This window comes from Hesperophylax consimilis, chromosome 12 (genome assembly GCF_061612785.1).
Source record: "Hesperophylax consimilis isolate HC1 chromosome 12, BYU_Hcon_1.0, whole genome shotgun sequence".
Taxonomy (NCBI): Eukaryota; Metazoa; Arthropoda; class Insecta; order Trichoptera; family Limnephilidae; genus Hesperophylax; species Hesperophylax consimilis.
In genome coordinates this window covers 21850208-21865534 of record NC_142847.1, presented here as the reverse complement: position 1 = coordinate 21865534, position 15327 = coordinate 21850208, and the positions used below count along the sequence as shown (strand labels likewise).

At 32.3% G+C, this 15327-nt stretch overlaps 1 protein-coding gene across 2 annotated transcripts in view; it reads left to right on the top strand.

Annotated features, from left to right (window-relative positions):
- LOC149419320 (suppressor of cytokine signaling 2-like) overlaps positions 1 to 15327 on the top strand; it is a 153488-nt gene that overhangs the window by 98550 nt on the left and 39611 nt on the right. For both annotated transcript variants that reach the window (XM_089637777.1, XM_089637778.1), the window contains one exon: positions 1750 to 1846. The gene's annotated coding sequence lies outside the window, so the exon portion shown is untranslated. The remainder of the gene's footprint in view (positions 1 to 1749; positions 1847 to 15327) is intronic.

Below are 15327 nucleotides of genomic sequence, written 5' to 3'. Positions count from 1 at the left end.
ATGTTGTGAGGCTGAACGGAGTGAGGAAATCACCAAACAAAATTAAAGCCATTTCAAGCAACGTTTCGATTCTGAATGGTTGTCTTCCGCCAGGGCAATACTGAGAGTATTGACCACCCTTGAAATTTCGATTACGATAGTAGCTTTAAATGTCATCGCATACATTTTAATGTTCAATATTCAGAAATCATTATCATTATTGGTGGACCGCATTCTCAGGATGGGCTAATAACTAAAAGCCATTTGATCAAATACATAATTAAAATACACAGAAGTGAATTTCACGTACCATCATTATTACGCTGCCAAAATTACACACTAAAATTACTTAAATCAAATCTAGATACTGGAATTACACACGTCAAAAAACCTGATCTAAGTGGTTTGAAATACCAATTTTTTTCCAAGATTTTCGTTAAATTTTGGCAATAATTAATATGGAGTGACTTTTGGCATCGCAAATACTAATCTGTAAGCTACTCTTCAATAATTCTCCCGTCATAAACAAATTATTTCTGTAAATATCTTTACACAATATAATACACAGCCGGAATAGCATTGCCATTGCCGATCTTGACACGCTTAGATTATTTACAATCTAAAATATTCGTACGAATCTAACAAACATTAATTTTTATTCTCTATTATATATCCGCATTCGACCTCCGAACGGTTTACAAATTCCTTCGTTTTGTTTTCACAAATCCTCCATTCTCAGAAAGCATTCCACGGACCAGAAAATTATTAAGAAAAAAAACTCGCTTCCACCAACTAATAACTTATCTCGGTTCGATTAAATAATTTTCACTGGAAGGGCTTTATCTATTTTTATCTCATAGATAATCATAATATACGTTTTTTTCTTCTTAGAAAACACACGATAACAATTTGGTTAGATTCCTAGTATAGTAATTGGGCATGTTATCTAATCTAGGTATCGCTCTAAAAACTACCTATACTTCTCGCTGTGTGATAATAATGTATTTTTTGTTAATTGTGGTATCATGTAATAAAAATCTACTCCCGTTGTATTTTTTTTTCTTTTTAATAAATTCTCAGTTCTAATTTTATCCGCATTGCTATCGCGGTTCTATTGTTGAATATTGATATTGTAATCAAGTTTTTGTTACCAAACCTGTAAATATGTATATTATTATTAGAATCTGAATTATTGTTTTCTTGGAAATTTGTGGCTAGCAAATCTTTTGTTTTTTTCTCATATCTACGTAACGTAATTGGTAAAATAACTAGAACTTTTCTCAGAGTGAAAAAACATTTCTCAGAATTTTTATGTTGATTTCGGAACATTAAGTCTTCTAAATGTGTATTGTTATATATATATATATACGTCCTACCTCTATATTGTTAAACTTACTTTCAGAACTGAAGAGCCAGGTACTTCCCCACCTTCCTCTTCCCCATCTCCTTCCCCTCCCCACTATCTTCAGCCTCACAACAAACCCCAATTGGGGATGACATCACTGGCTCCAGACGGTTGGAGCAGTTGGGACTCTTGTGCGGAATCCTTGTGTGTAACGAAAGTTCATTGCACTGTAAAAGATGGTACATTCTCATTCGTACAAATGCATAATTTCAGAGCGTCAAAGTAAACCTACCTACTTCTGATGAAAATCCACAATTTTAATCTATTTTGATGGCGGGTTCAAAATTTGAAAGGCTCTTTCGACGGCCATCAGCGATCGATTCGATCTATAAAAGACACTAATAAAACATGTTTTCCTATTTTAGGAGCATCACAACTGTTCCACCATCATTCCGGAAGCACATCCAGCCAGGGCAATCTGGGACCCGGAAGCCTCCGATGAACTTGGCGTTAATCCTTCAGGTTTGTAATTTACTTTATTTTTACACCTGATTGTCATCCCACTCCCCTTTTTTACCTGTAAGGGTTCATAATTCTACCGCTCGTCATTCAAAAAAACCCTCAACGCATCACTACATAGAACACATTTCTATAACTACATAAAGTCTTATTTACAGTTTACAAGTGTTTTAAACTAACTGTGAAGTGTCAGAGTGTTGTTGCCGAAAAATCAACCATCTGTTATTACATACTGTGCTAAGGCAATTCACAGTATATAGGAGTGAAATACGCCACTACACGGAAGGCAGCCGTGGCAGCGCGGGTTAACGCACAGCTATCGCTCGCACATTATCCAGCCGCGGCGCACCGAGTTCGATCCTCACACCGACCAAAAAAAAAAAACACTTCTTTATTTTTTTTTTAAATAAAATAAATTAAATTAATTAATTAATAAATAATCCTACACCATCTATCTAAAGAAATAAGAACTAATTATCGACAACATCACTATTAGCCAAAATCACAACCAGGCATAATGGCAACTACCAATAAAGTCCAAACACGATCAAAACAAACCGAATCACCACATCGAACTGATGCCTGTGCAGACCAGCAATATGATAAATTTATAAAGTATGTCGATAAAAAGATGGAGGATTTAAAGCAACAACTATTCAAAAAAATTGAAGATGAGACACTGAACATAAGAAAAATTTTTGAATTTGATATATCAGATATGAAAAAAAGTGTTGACCTCAGCCGTCAATATCTCATAAACATGACAGAAAAAATTGATGAAGCAAGCAAATCTCTTGAATTCGATGATAAACAACATTTCAAAGAAAAATTAAGGAAACATGAACCAATTGTTATAATTAAACCTAAAAATCATGAACAAAAAAACACAAAAACACAAGAGGACATAAAGAACAACATAGATCCAGTTGATGTGGGCGTGGCCGGAATCAAGAATTTCAAAAAAGGATCAGTTATAGTGGAATTAAAAAACACAGAGGCAACAAAAAAGATCCGAAAAGAAGTTATCACTAAGCTTGGGGATAGGTATGATGTTGATATTCCTAAACCCAAGAATCCAACAGTAAAAGTGATAGGAATGACGGATAAATATACCGCCGAAGAAATAGAAAATAAAATAAGGATGCAAAATGATTATATAGACAAGGAAAACTCAAAAATATCGGTAAAATTTATAAAAGAAAATAAAAAAAGTAGTGAAAACAATAACTTTACTGTATTCATAGAAGTAGATGGAAAAACACACTCAAAAATGTTAGAGGAAGCGAAGATAAATATTGGATGGAATAGATGTGCTGTCTTCGATCATCTCTCAGTTTTGAGATGTTTCAATTGCAACGGATACAGACATAAAGCAGGCGTTTGTAAAAATAAAAAATCATGCGGAAGATGCTCAAATGAACATGATACGTCAGACTGTCAGGAAAATAGTGACAAAATCAAATGTGAAAATTGCAAACTGACAAATGAAAAACTTTCATTAAATTTGAATGATAATCACCATGCATGGAGCAAAGAGTGTCCTATTTACAAAAGAAACATAGAATCGGAGAAGAGAAAAATTGATTTTTTAGGATAAAAAAAAAGACAAACGTATACTATTTAAATATTTCAAGTCTTTTGGCCCACGTAAATGAAATTGAAGTTTTATTACAAGAATTGAAACCAGAAATTTTAATGTTAAGTGAAACATGTATAACCAGTGATATTTACGATTCTGAAGTATCATTTATTGTGTATTCAACTGTAAGATGCAATTCATTTAGTCGGCATACGGGAGGAGTTCTAATGATTATTAAAAATAGTATATCTTTTAAAATAATATCAAATGAAGTGTTTGATGAAAAAAATACATGGATACTGGCAGTACAAATAAGAAAAAACTTTATTAAAGGAACATACGCTGTATTATACCACTCACCAAACCAAAGCCATTCAAAATTCTTAGATTTTTTCGAAAGTTGGTGTAGTAAAAACATGAAAAATCAAGATATGTTTTATGTAACCGGTGACTTTAACATTGACATGAAAGTCAAGAATACCTACAGTAATAGACTTCAGAGTTTAGTGAATTATCTAGGAATGAAACAACTTGTGACCAAACCAACTAGAATCTCAAATACATCAGCAAGCATTATTGATTTAGTCATAACAAATCATTTTTACTTGAATGTTAATGTTATGGATACTCCAAAAATATCTGACCACGAAAATATATTAACAATATTTGAAACGACCACAAGTCCGAAGCCACAGGGAATACGAAATATAACGTATAGAAAAAAAAATAACTATAATAAGGATACATTGTGTACAGCATTACAAAACAAAAAATGGATCTGCGATACCCAAGGAAATTTAGACGGAAAAGCCGATGAACTAGTAGGACATCTGAAAACAGTAGTAAATGAGCTAACGCCTTTAACTAATATTATATTAAAAGATACAAATAAATGGTATACGAAATCCCTACATATTCTACAAAAACAAAGGGATACAGCCTATAAAGCGTGTAAAATACAATTCACTGAAGAAAGGTGGGAAACTTATAAGAAACTTAGAAACATGTACAGTACAGAAATAAAACATACCAAAAATTCGTATATCAGGCAAAAAATAATTACCTCTCAAAGTGACTCAAGAAAAATGTGGACTACACTTAAAGAAATTATAAGCGGCAAACAGAGGGAAAACATTAAGGAAGTTCGGTTTCCAGATGGAGTTGAAGATGATACACTTAAAATAGCCCAAAAATTTAACACAAATTTTGTACTTAGTGTCGAAAACATAAATAAGAGTATTCCATTAGTCGCAGATACCTCTTCTCAATCATCGGAAAAAAGAGAGAATAAAAATATTTTCAGGTTTAATAAAATTGACAATGAGTATTTAATGAAAATCATTAAAACAATGAAACCAAAATCATCGCCGGATGGAATTACTATAAGCATAATCAAAGATGCACTGCCAGCTATAGGAGACAGATTAGTTGCACTAATAAATGAATCTCTGACTAAGGGAATTTTTCCGCAGTCATGGAAAACCTCCATAATAACACCAGTGCCCAAAATAATAAATGCTAAAAATTTCGAAGACTTCAGACCAATAAATGGATTGCCTAAATATGAACAATTACTAGAATGCATTGTGAAAGAACAGATGAGTAAATTTATAGAAAAAAATAACATCCTAGTAAAAGAACAATCTGGGTTTAGAAATAAATATTCCTGTGAAACAGCAATAAATTATGTGATAAATGAATGGAAAACAGCTATGGATCAGAAGAAAATCACAATAGCAGTGTTCTTGGATTTTAGACGTGCCTTTGAAACGATAGACAGAGAAAGACTAATAATGAAATTGAAGGACATAGGAATCCGTGCTAATGAATTGCAGTGGTTTATTGATTACTTAAAAAATAGAAAACAAAAAACCAAAATTGGAGATACTATCTCCGAAGAACAAGAAATCAACATTGGAGTTCCTCAAGGATCTGTTTTGGGACCGCTCCTATTTATTTTATATATTAATGATATAGTGAAGTGCTTAAAGTACTGTTCCATCAAACTTTTTGCAGATGACACACTTTTATATATTATAGCAAATAATATTGAAGATGCGTTGTCAAAAATACAAAATGAACTTAATGAATTATCTAAGTGGTTAAACATAAATAAATTGAAATTAAATGTAACTAAAAGTAAATTTATGGTATTAGGGAAAAAACTAAACGTACATACTGTCCTAAATATAGACAATCAAAATATGGAAGAAGTAAAAGAAATTAAATACCTGGGAATCATAATAGATAACAAGTTAAAATTTAACACTAACTTTGAAATTTTAAATAAAAAAATGGCGAAAAAGGTTAATTTCTTAAGTAGGATAAAAGGAAAATTGGACATTAAAACAAGGATATTGGTCTACAATACCACTGTAGCATCCCATCTAAATTATTGTACAAGTGTAATATTTCTAAGTAACAAAACCCAAATTAAGAGAATGGAAGTAATCCAGAACAGAGGCATGAGGTCAATACTGTGTTGTAGCAGGTACACCAGAATAAAAACCATGCAACGTCAACTCAATATTTTAAGTGTGTGGCAACGATTAGTTTATAATACCTTAGTGTTTATTTATAAGCTAAAAAATAAAATGTTACCTGACTATATGTCAAAGAATGTTAGAATTAATAGTGCAGTTCATTTATATCCTACGAGAAACTGCAACGATTTTAGGCTTCCTAAAACACACTTATCAGAAACACAAAACAATATTTATTATAAAGGTTTTAAAATGTTCAATGAACTCCCGGTAATTGTTAAGGAAGCTAAAAGTCTTGCAGTTTTTCGTGGATTATGTCTCAGTGTTGTTAAATCTAAATTTTAGTATGTAAGAAGTAAATAATATTGTAGTAGTCATAGAAAATAATATATTAGGTATAAGATGTAAACTCTTATAACTAAATAAAATATACATTAAAAAAAAAAAAAACTTCCTAGCTTAATTTCTATTCTGGTCATTGGGTAATTTTTAAAAGTGTTAAACAAGACCTTCGTCTAAATCTTATTTTAAAATTCCCATACTTCTAAGAATTACCATAGATTCCCAGATACCTAACCTACCTTATTAATAATTTAAGTGTTACTAGAAATGCGTAATTGTCGAGTTTACCTATTAAAGTGCTTACCTATACTGCCACAGTAACTAAAAACGCAGTGTCTTCCTTGAGATTAAAGAAAACACCAACTTCTCTATCATCTCCTTATTCTTATTTATTTCTTCTTAAATATATTTATTTATTCTTAAATATATTTGTATTACAATGGTATTGTCTTCCACGCTAGGAGTTCACCTGTGTTGTGGAGGACTTTTTCAATTGTAAAGTCATATAATACTAAAACAATACAGTGGAGTTGGTTACACAGAGAAACAATAAAAATTAAAATATAAAATCGATTTTTCCATAGTTATAACAAAAAAAAAAGTGAAAATCTCCTATACTTTATCTATATATATATATAAAAATCTCGTGTCACGGTGTTTGTGGTCGCACTCCTCCGAAACGGCTCGATCGATTTTTTTAATGTATAATTGTTCGGTATGATAATAGGTTTTAAAGTATATTTCATACCGTTAGGTGAATAGGGTGTCCCTATCCAGATTTTTTTTTCTGTTTCTGTTTTTCTAGACATACAAATACAACAAGATACCGAGAATATGCGTGTGACCATATCGCAATTGCGTAAATCTCAATCTAAAGAGGCGCGAGCTGAACGAAGTCAATTTCTCTTTTTTTGCTCAAATTTCGGCACAACATGTTTTTCACATGGACGATTATAATTGGCATGTTCTCGCGTGGGCAAACCATCGAGCTTATTTGTTTTAGCTAACGACGGAATGACAAAAAAAAATATTGTACACTCAATTGCTCTTCGAAATTAATATTAATTCTCTTTATTTCATTTTCCTACTTAAGGATAAAAAGTACATATATTGATTTTTTTTCACTTTTCATTTAACTTTAAAAGATCGAACAATGAATATGTCCGTTACTTTAATGACACACTTTGAATTGAGAAAATGAATGGTTGGTGTTTTTGTGTTTTTATCGGCGGTCATCGTCTTCAGTGATCCATTCATCTTTCTGCCATAGATCTCATCCCCACAGATTTACAATACATTAGTTATTTTTTTCATTTAACAACCGAAATATTCACTATAAATAATGTCAATAACGTCAGTTTTCCGGGTCAGCTAGTATAAATATATTATGCTTTTGTGCGAAATATAAAATCACAATGTATTTATTTTAAAATAGATATTTTTGTTTAACTATTATAGTATATCCAAATAAAATCCATGAACATTTCAGAGTTAAAAACCATATACCTATTTTTAATATAAAAGTAACATTTCGAACGGAGTAACGGTCTTTATTGCGCATTGATAAAAATTATAATGCCACCGTCATTTGCTTTATTTCTTTTATTGCGTTGGATTTAGCACGCCCTGCAATTAAACGCATCGGTTTTAAAATAGCTGAAAACGCCAAACCGCGTACAAAAACCCACTTCGGCTGCCCTTTTTAATTCATTCTATTTCAGGACACAGAAATAGAATTAAGAGGAAGCTACAAGCCAAAAATGTGTATATTCTTGGTATACCTTATAGCAGTGGCGGTTCTTCCCTTAGGTCAATTGGTGTTTGACCCCCCAAAATTATAAGACAACAATAATAAATATAATAATCAATTATGTGCATCAAAACATTTAAAATGTAACGCGAAACAGCGGCGGCGGCGAGTGACTAGCAGTGACATCTGTTGTCTCTAATAGAAGCTTTCATTCACAAGTCCACACGATTCGCTGGGTCAATTTAAAGAATGTCCAATTTGGCATCTTCTGTCCCTACGCGCGCCATAGAATAAACGAGATGGCACTATATTTTTCGTCGAAGTAAAAATTAGCTTCCGAAGAAAGTTTAGGGACGCTTAGGTCATGACCGTGGGGGAGACAACACGGTGAATATTATATGTTTTACAGAGATGGTGACATAAACAAATGTCGTTTTTTTCATTTTACACGCTTGTAGTGTGTGGAACAATGGTTGTTTTTCAATTGCATAGTTCGGGAAAGGATTAGAATAATTATTTATGTTGTTATCGATTTAGAATGAAACAAAACAAAAAACGTAAAAAATCATTGTCAAATAGAATCAAACACTGATTTTATTTATTTTAATGTTGTGGACAACTACATTAAAACTTAATATCTTAAAAATAATTTGCCGTAAGTACATGGATTGTGTATTTATTTCCAATTTATTATATTAACATAATATTTATTTAGAGTCCGCGACTCTAAAACTCTATAACAAATTGATATAGTTAATAATATATGGGCATTTTTCACAATATCAAATAAAGATTAGTCACACATTTTTTTCAAATGACCTACCACGACTGAATCCCTAGAGCCGCCTCTGCCTTATAGTGTAGGTAATAGGCATTAAAATCGCTTGAAAAACGGAGTCTAGAAACGTTCGATTTCAAGCACAAAACTGTTTTTTTTTATTTATTTTGTAAATAGTTTTATAAGAAAGCAAAAAAGTTAATCAAGTGAAACTGTCAAAGATAATCTTAGCTATAAAACTGTATTTTTAAAAAGTTGTTTCGTATACGCGTTCATACATTTCTATCGAAAAAATGTTTTTTTTGGTAGTTTACATTTATATTTTTTACTGAGTAATTATTATTTTTATTTGTATTCTACTCAAGCGAAACGATAGTAAAACCTTCAATTTATCTAAAGCTTTATTTTTTGCATTCATAATGTATACCAATTAGCTATAAAGATTAATCAAAATAGTGATTTAGCATTAAGCTTCGCCTAAATAAAAACTCCAGCCGCAGTGCGGGTTTGTACGCGATTTGGCGTTTTCAGCTATTTAAAAACCGTTGCGTTTAATCGCAGTGCGTGCTAAGCCTTACTGGCGCTACTAATGGCGACAAATTAACTGTCATTACTGCATTTTTTTCCATTTATACTACGATAAAGAACTTTATCTTTTTTTGGGTTATTCGTTTTTTATCTTGCCTTATCTCCGGGAATTTTTTTGTTTTTTACGTTGCTTGTCATCTTAGTCTGAACTTGTTCGATATCAGAGCTAGAGCATTCATTCTCCGTGACTTGCGAATTTAGCAGTTTTGTACTGCTTTTTGTCGGTTTTGTAGTTATTTCTAGGAAACTGGGAAAATTCTACTAAGTTCGGTTTTTTATCTACTCGTTTGAGGATTTTGTCACGATTATTACATCATTGACATCCATTGATTAGCATTGACATCCCAACATCCGCTTTTAGATTAATACGCCCAATTTTCTGTTTTATTTGTGCTCTGCACTTTCGGAATAAATTTAGTGAAGTAAATCTTCCACGTTTTTGTGAGTAGGTTTGTTGAGGGCCAACCTTCAAAAGTATCGATTCCGATGACAGTTAATATAGAAGTCATTCTCTTCAGTGCGTGGGCTAACCATCTTGGACACTTCTCCCGACATTCAATCTATTTTAAACGGCTATTCAGTTTGTTCGCGACATTTGTTCTAAAGTAAAATAAATAAAATGCTTTTATAACCTTGAAAACCCCCACCTTTATGAAATCTATATGTTTATTAATTTCATAACGATTTGTGCCTTTTCACCATGTCTGTCTACTGTGTATAGTGTCACGACAGATTCTTGGAAATCAAAAAGATACCTTTAAACTACTACCTTCAAAATACTAAGCAATACATTTGACACCACCTTACTGACTTGGCGCCATCAGTCACTTAAAAAATAATAAGTGTCCTATCGATTTATATCTCATATTATCTGCGTAGAGATAAAGTTGACTTCCTCAAATATCACTAACGATATTAACATCCAGTGGCGTGCATTTTTTTATGCAGCCACGAGTATTTTTATGTCTCTTTTTGTCTCTAAACTTCTTATCGTGTTTTATCAAGTTTGACGTGTTAAACTTGCGCTTTCAGTTACAAAAAAGAGGAAAAATTAAATTTCAAAATAATCTCATCCTGGAAAGTCGTGGAAAATGTCACTGCACCCCAATGCTGTCTACCGTATAATTGTTGACAGGTTGTTTCACATAATTAGAACGGTTCCATGATAACTTAACACAGTGACAATTCAACACACTTTTAAAAGGTGATATAAACTCATTATAAACGATGAAATTTTTTTTTTAATCTAACCTAACCTACTTAACCCAGTTAATTAAGTTTTTGTTTCACCACTTTCCATGACTTTATATAACTTTTTAAAGATGTGATGAATTATCATTGTGATGATTTATCCGGTCACCAATTAGAACAATTCATCAAATTTTAACCTTATTTTTCAATTTCTTTGAGAGTCCTATTCAAGTTCTGTTATTATAGGCTAGTTGCTTCACGTGACTAAAATAATAACAGAACTTGCACATTGACTTTTATATTTGGTGAATTGTTCAAATTCGATGAAACAACCCGTCCTTTACCCGTGTTTACCATATGAAAATAATACTTAACCAATTGTTGAAATAATAATATCCACATTTTGCGTGCTAAAAGTTATTATGTCCATACTATGAATTGTACTATCTGCCTTAGCAACGGTAGATATCTGTTTGGTATAATATAATATTCGATTGCTACAAGATTCTTGGAATACTTTACACGATCTAAATGTTATCTTTTACTGCGTATTTTTCTCTATTAGCTTTTCCTATCTCGCTGGGTTGTTGGATTTCAATAAATTTACTCGAATCCGATAATGGTTCCGAGAATGATGTTTTCCTAATTGATATTAATATGTAATAATAATAAGGAATGTTGTTTTGTTTGGAGGCTCACCGAATCCCAGAAGTCCTAGCGGTTGGAGGCAACCACAGACATATGACTATAATAGACGAGAAGTTAAGGACGAGGGGTTAAAACAAGAGTTGCGGGACGCAGAGAAGAAAGCTGACTGTGATTCGTCAATAAATCAATCTGACAGTATATAGGCATCTCGCATTATAATATCACCATTTAGTTCTTAAAAGTAAAATCTGCTATTGAATGAATAGACATTTTTTACATGGGAGCGCAAATTACTCGCCACGTTATGAACAAATTTGCGAAGTCCAAATTCGGCAAAATAAATTTCTTCTATTTTCAGAGTCGAATATTTCGTTTACGTATTTAGTTAAGACACTTTTATAAATGTTCATAATTTACTTCCCAGCAACCAACCAGCTTTGTGTTTCGCGTCCAGACGTATCTCGATGTGATAGTATATGTTTCTACAACTGATCCATATTATACGATGTGAATATGCTTAAAATAAAGTAAAATAATGCTTATATATGGAATGTAATACGACAATTGGGTTTATTCTCTTTTTCACATCTATTTTTACAAGTTTTCATAACACAAGTCACCATTTTGCCGTGTTATTTCGTAAAATGAACCGATGATGCCTCGACCATAGTTCGCACAAGAATGATGACGTCACGTTTTCTAAATTCACTTGAGGCCATACGCGAGCCCAGCCGGCTCCAATGGAACCGGTATGGGGAGTGGGGAATAATACGCTTTTAATCACTTAGGGCAGGTCTACTAATATTCATATGTCTATGGAGGCAACAGACAAGGCTTTGCACGCCAAGGTCAGGGGTTGAATGTAGTTCTGTTTGCAGAACCACCGAATCGCAGAAGTCAGGCGTTGAATGTTGAATCCGAGCGCGGGCAATAAAATCTATTAGTATGTTACTTGAAACGGAACACTCGTGATTTTAGCTTGGAATTCAATTCCATCAACTATAAAAAGTTATCTATTATATTTGAAATTCAAAATAATCTCATCCTGGAAAAGGTCACTGCACCCTAATGCTACCTACCGTATAATTGTTGACGATTTGTTTCACATAATTAGAACAATTCATCAAATTTCAACGTTATTTTTCAAGTTCTGTGAAAGTCCTATTCAAGTTCTGTTATTATATCATAGGCTAGTTGCTTCACATTATTGAAATAATAACAGAACTTGAATAGATATTTCATAGAACGTGAAAATTAACTTTGATATTTGGTGATTTTGTTCAAATTCGTTCAAATTGTACAATAGACCGTGTTAATTCATAAATCTTCGAATAGGTTTGTATGTAATTACCGATTAATGGGCGAATGTTCCTAAGATCAGGTCTCCTCATCCAGTTCTCCACCATGACCCAAGCAACATTTTCCATGTAGTAGGGAATATTCAAATATTTTTTCTGTGATAATTATTGTCAGGTTATTCGTTACCCGGAAATATAAGAATAACAATAATATCTTTATTTAAGAAATTTGCAACTATAACTAAGAATCATATTAACATAGGTAAAGTGGAGGTCTCTCATAACCTGCCTCACTAGGCTAGCGGCTAGCCTGTGTTGAGGCAGTCATTTTAAAAGCTCATTTAAATACATATGAATATGCCTATACGTATATTATAATCGCTCAATATATATTTGTTAGATCAATTAATTTCGAATTTGGGTGAGGGCACCGGTAAAGGACCTATTATTATTTTTTATCCGAATTGTAATGTTCTTTAAGTGTTTTTCTTTATTTTTGAAAGTTTAATTTCTTTGTAAAATTAAACCAAAAAACTAATCAAGATTGACCAGAGCTCGCACCCATCTTTATCAATAGTGTTGCTGCTCTAGATAAATAGATTTATTTTTATAATTAGATTGTGTATTATTTATGGAGTGAATTTAATACCGATTAATCATCTACAATATCGCGATACGATCAAGTTAGCGTGTGTACATTCTAGAAGATATTTCACAGTACCGTCACAAACGACGTTTGCATCATACTTTTGCCGAAACGACCTACGCCGAATTTAGATAAGTAGATAGTCTGCGCCCTCATAATTCTCGCTAAATCGATAAAAATATATTCAATGTTATATTTAGTAACTATAAAATACAATTCAGAAAGGTTAGAGAACTGTAGTAGAGAATACGTAATAAGTGCTTTTATAATTTTAATTTTAAATTTTTTATGCTAAATCAATTGTTCTAGAACTCTAATTTTCTCTTGTTTTAAAAATCTAACCTAAAATTATGTTAGATACTTAAATACTTACCTTCTTATTTTCAAATAAGGAATTATATAATTTGTGCAAAGAAACATTACTATCTCAACAGCAATTCTTTTTTTCAAACATTCTTCAGGCAGGTAGGTACTCGTAGGTACCATATTGAAAAAAATGCGAAGAAAGTCCAAATAAATCGACGATTTCACATGTGAAAAAAGAATCTTCACTGGACCGTTAAAACGGCCACCACCTTAAAACTGGAAAGTAACGGACAAACAAATGTTGCGAAGTCATATTTTAACACGACCGTTTTGCACTTCGTCTGTCTGTAAATTTGTTTCGGATCGTTCGCTTTTCCATTTCGCGCATTTATGTAAATAACCACGAGTAATAATTTTGTTGTTGTTATTACCTGTGTCTATTTATCTTACTTGCGTGTTATTTTGAGCACTTGTGTGTTTATTTATTTTTCTTAAGTATTATTATAATCACTTGTTATTGATTTAACTTTCTTATTATGTTCGCTTATTAAACAGTGTTTATTTCGTCATCGATAAATCGTATTTCAAGTAAACAGTAGCAAGCCATTATATCCCTATTAGTCCAGTTACCTACGTAGCTATATCCGCATCGAAGCAACGTCATCGACACCTAACTAATGATATACGTACGTACGTGTGAAACTGTGACAGCCGAGTGACGTTTGTAAGAAATGCAAAATTTAAAATAGCGATAACTGTGACATTGGAGATATGTTACACTGATAGGTGTTCTCTGATCCACATCTTTTTTGGATTAGTAGAGAATTATATTTTAAAAAGCAGTGTGCTTTTATTGGGCAAAAGATGAATTATTAATATATTATTTTATCATCTTATAATAAATTGATAACGAAGACATTATGTATTCTATATAGCTTCCGTAAACGCCAATGTCCATCGTTCATCTCTCGTGTTATCTTATTCCTTTGCCCAGTTTGCTCATTCCCTTTAATAAAGTTCAACAGGATTATCGTTGGGTATTTGGCAATGTCTTCGGGTTCCACAGCATGACTCTCCCAGCTATCTAAGCCTTTTACCTATCAATTCGGATATTATCCCACATTGAGTTTCCGAATCTAGAGCTGATTACCGATGGATCTCACTAACATGTTAATACATTTATATTTGGCTAATTGAGTTGGTTTATTACCGGAACAAGAGACGGAAGGATCATTTGAAGCAGAACCTCGTAAAATTTGACCTCTCGCATTTGACGTCATGAATAAATGTAATAATCTTGCACGTGGGAACGTGGCTCCTACGTAATATATTTAAAAAAATATTTCATTTTCCTAAATAGTTGCTGAATGCCAAAAGTCATCGATTCACAATTTGGTATTCGTATTATCTTTTACGAATTGAGTCATTTGTAACTTTATAAATGTGGAGGTATTATTATTATTTTGTTATGATGTCACTCCGATTCCGAGAGTTTGGTCTCTTCCGATAAGCTGGTCTCGGGTCACTTCGGATACCCCTTTTCTGGAAATTCATTTAAATGATTGCTTTGTTTACCCTGTGCGAAAATACATGAGGCGATTCAGCATTACTCTTGGTTTTCAATTAAATTTCTTAAAATAACGGTGAACAGTTCTCCTTTTATGAAAATAATGATGGTCTCAATGCTTAGTTAATGATTCGTAAAGAAAATCTTGAAATCTTTAAAAAAATACTTTATGCATAAAATGTAGACACCGGTTTTAAAACGATGATTTTTTATACGTATTAGAATGACGGTCCGGAAAGAAAATCTTCAAAAACATAATAAAATACTTACCTCATTTGAACTTTATGGACAAAATCCAGACTTGAGGC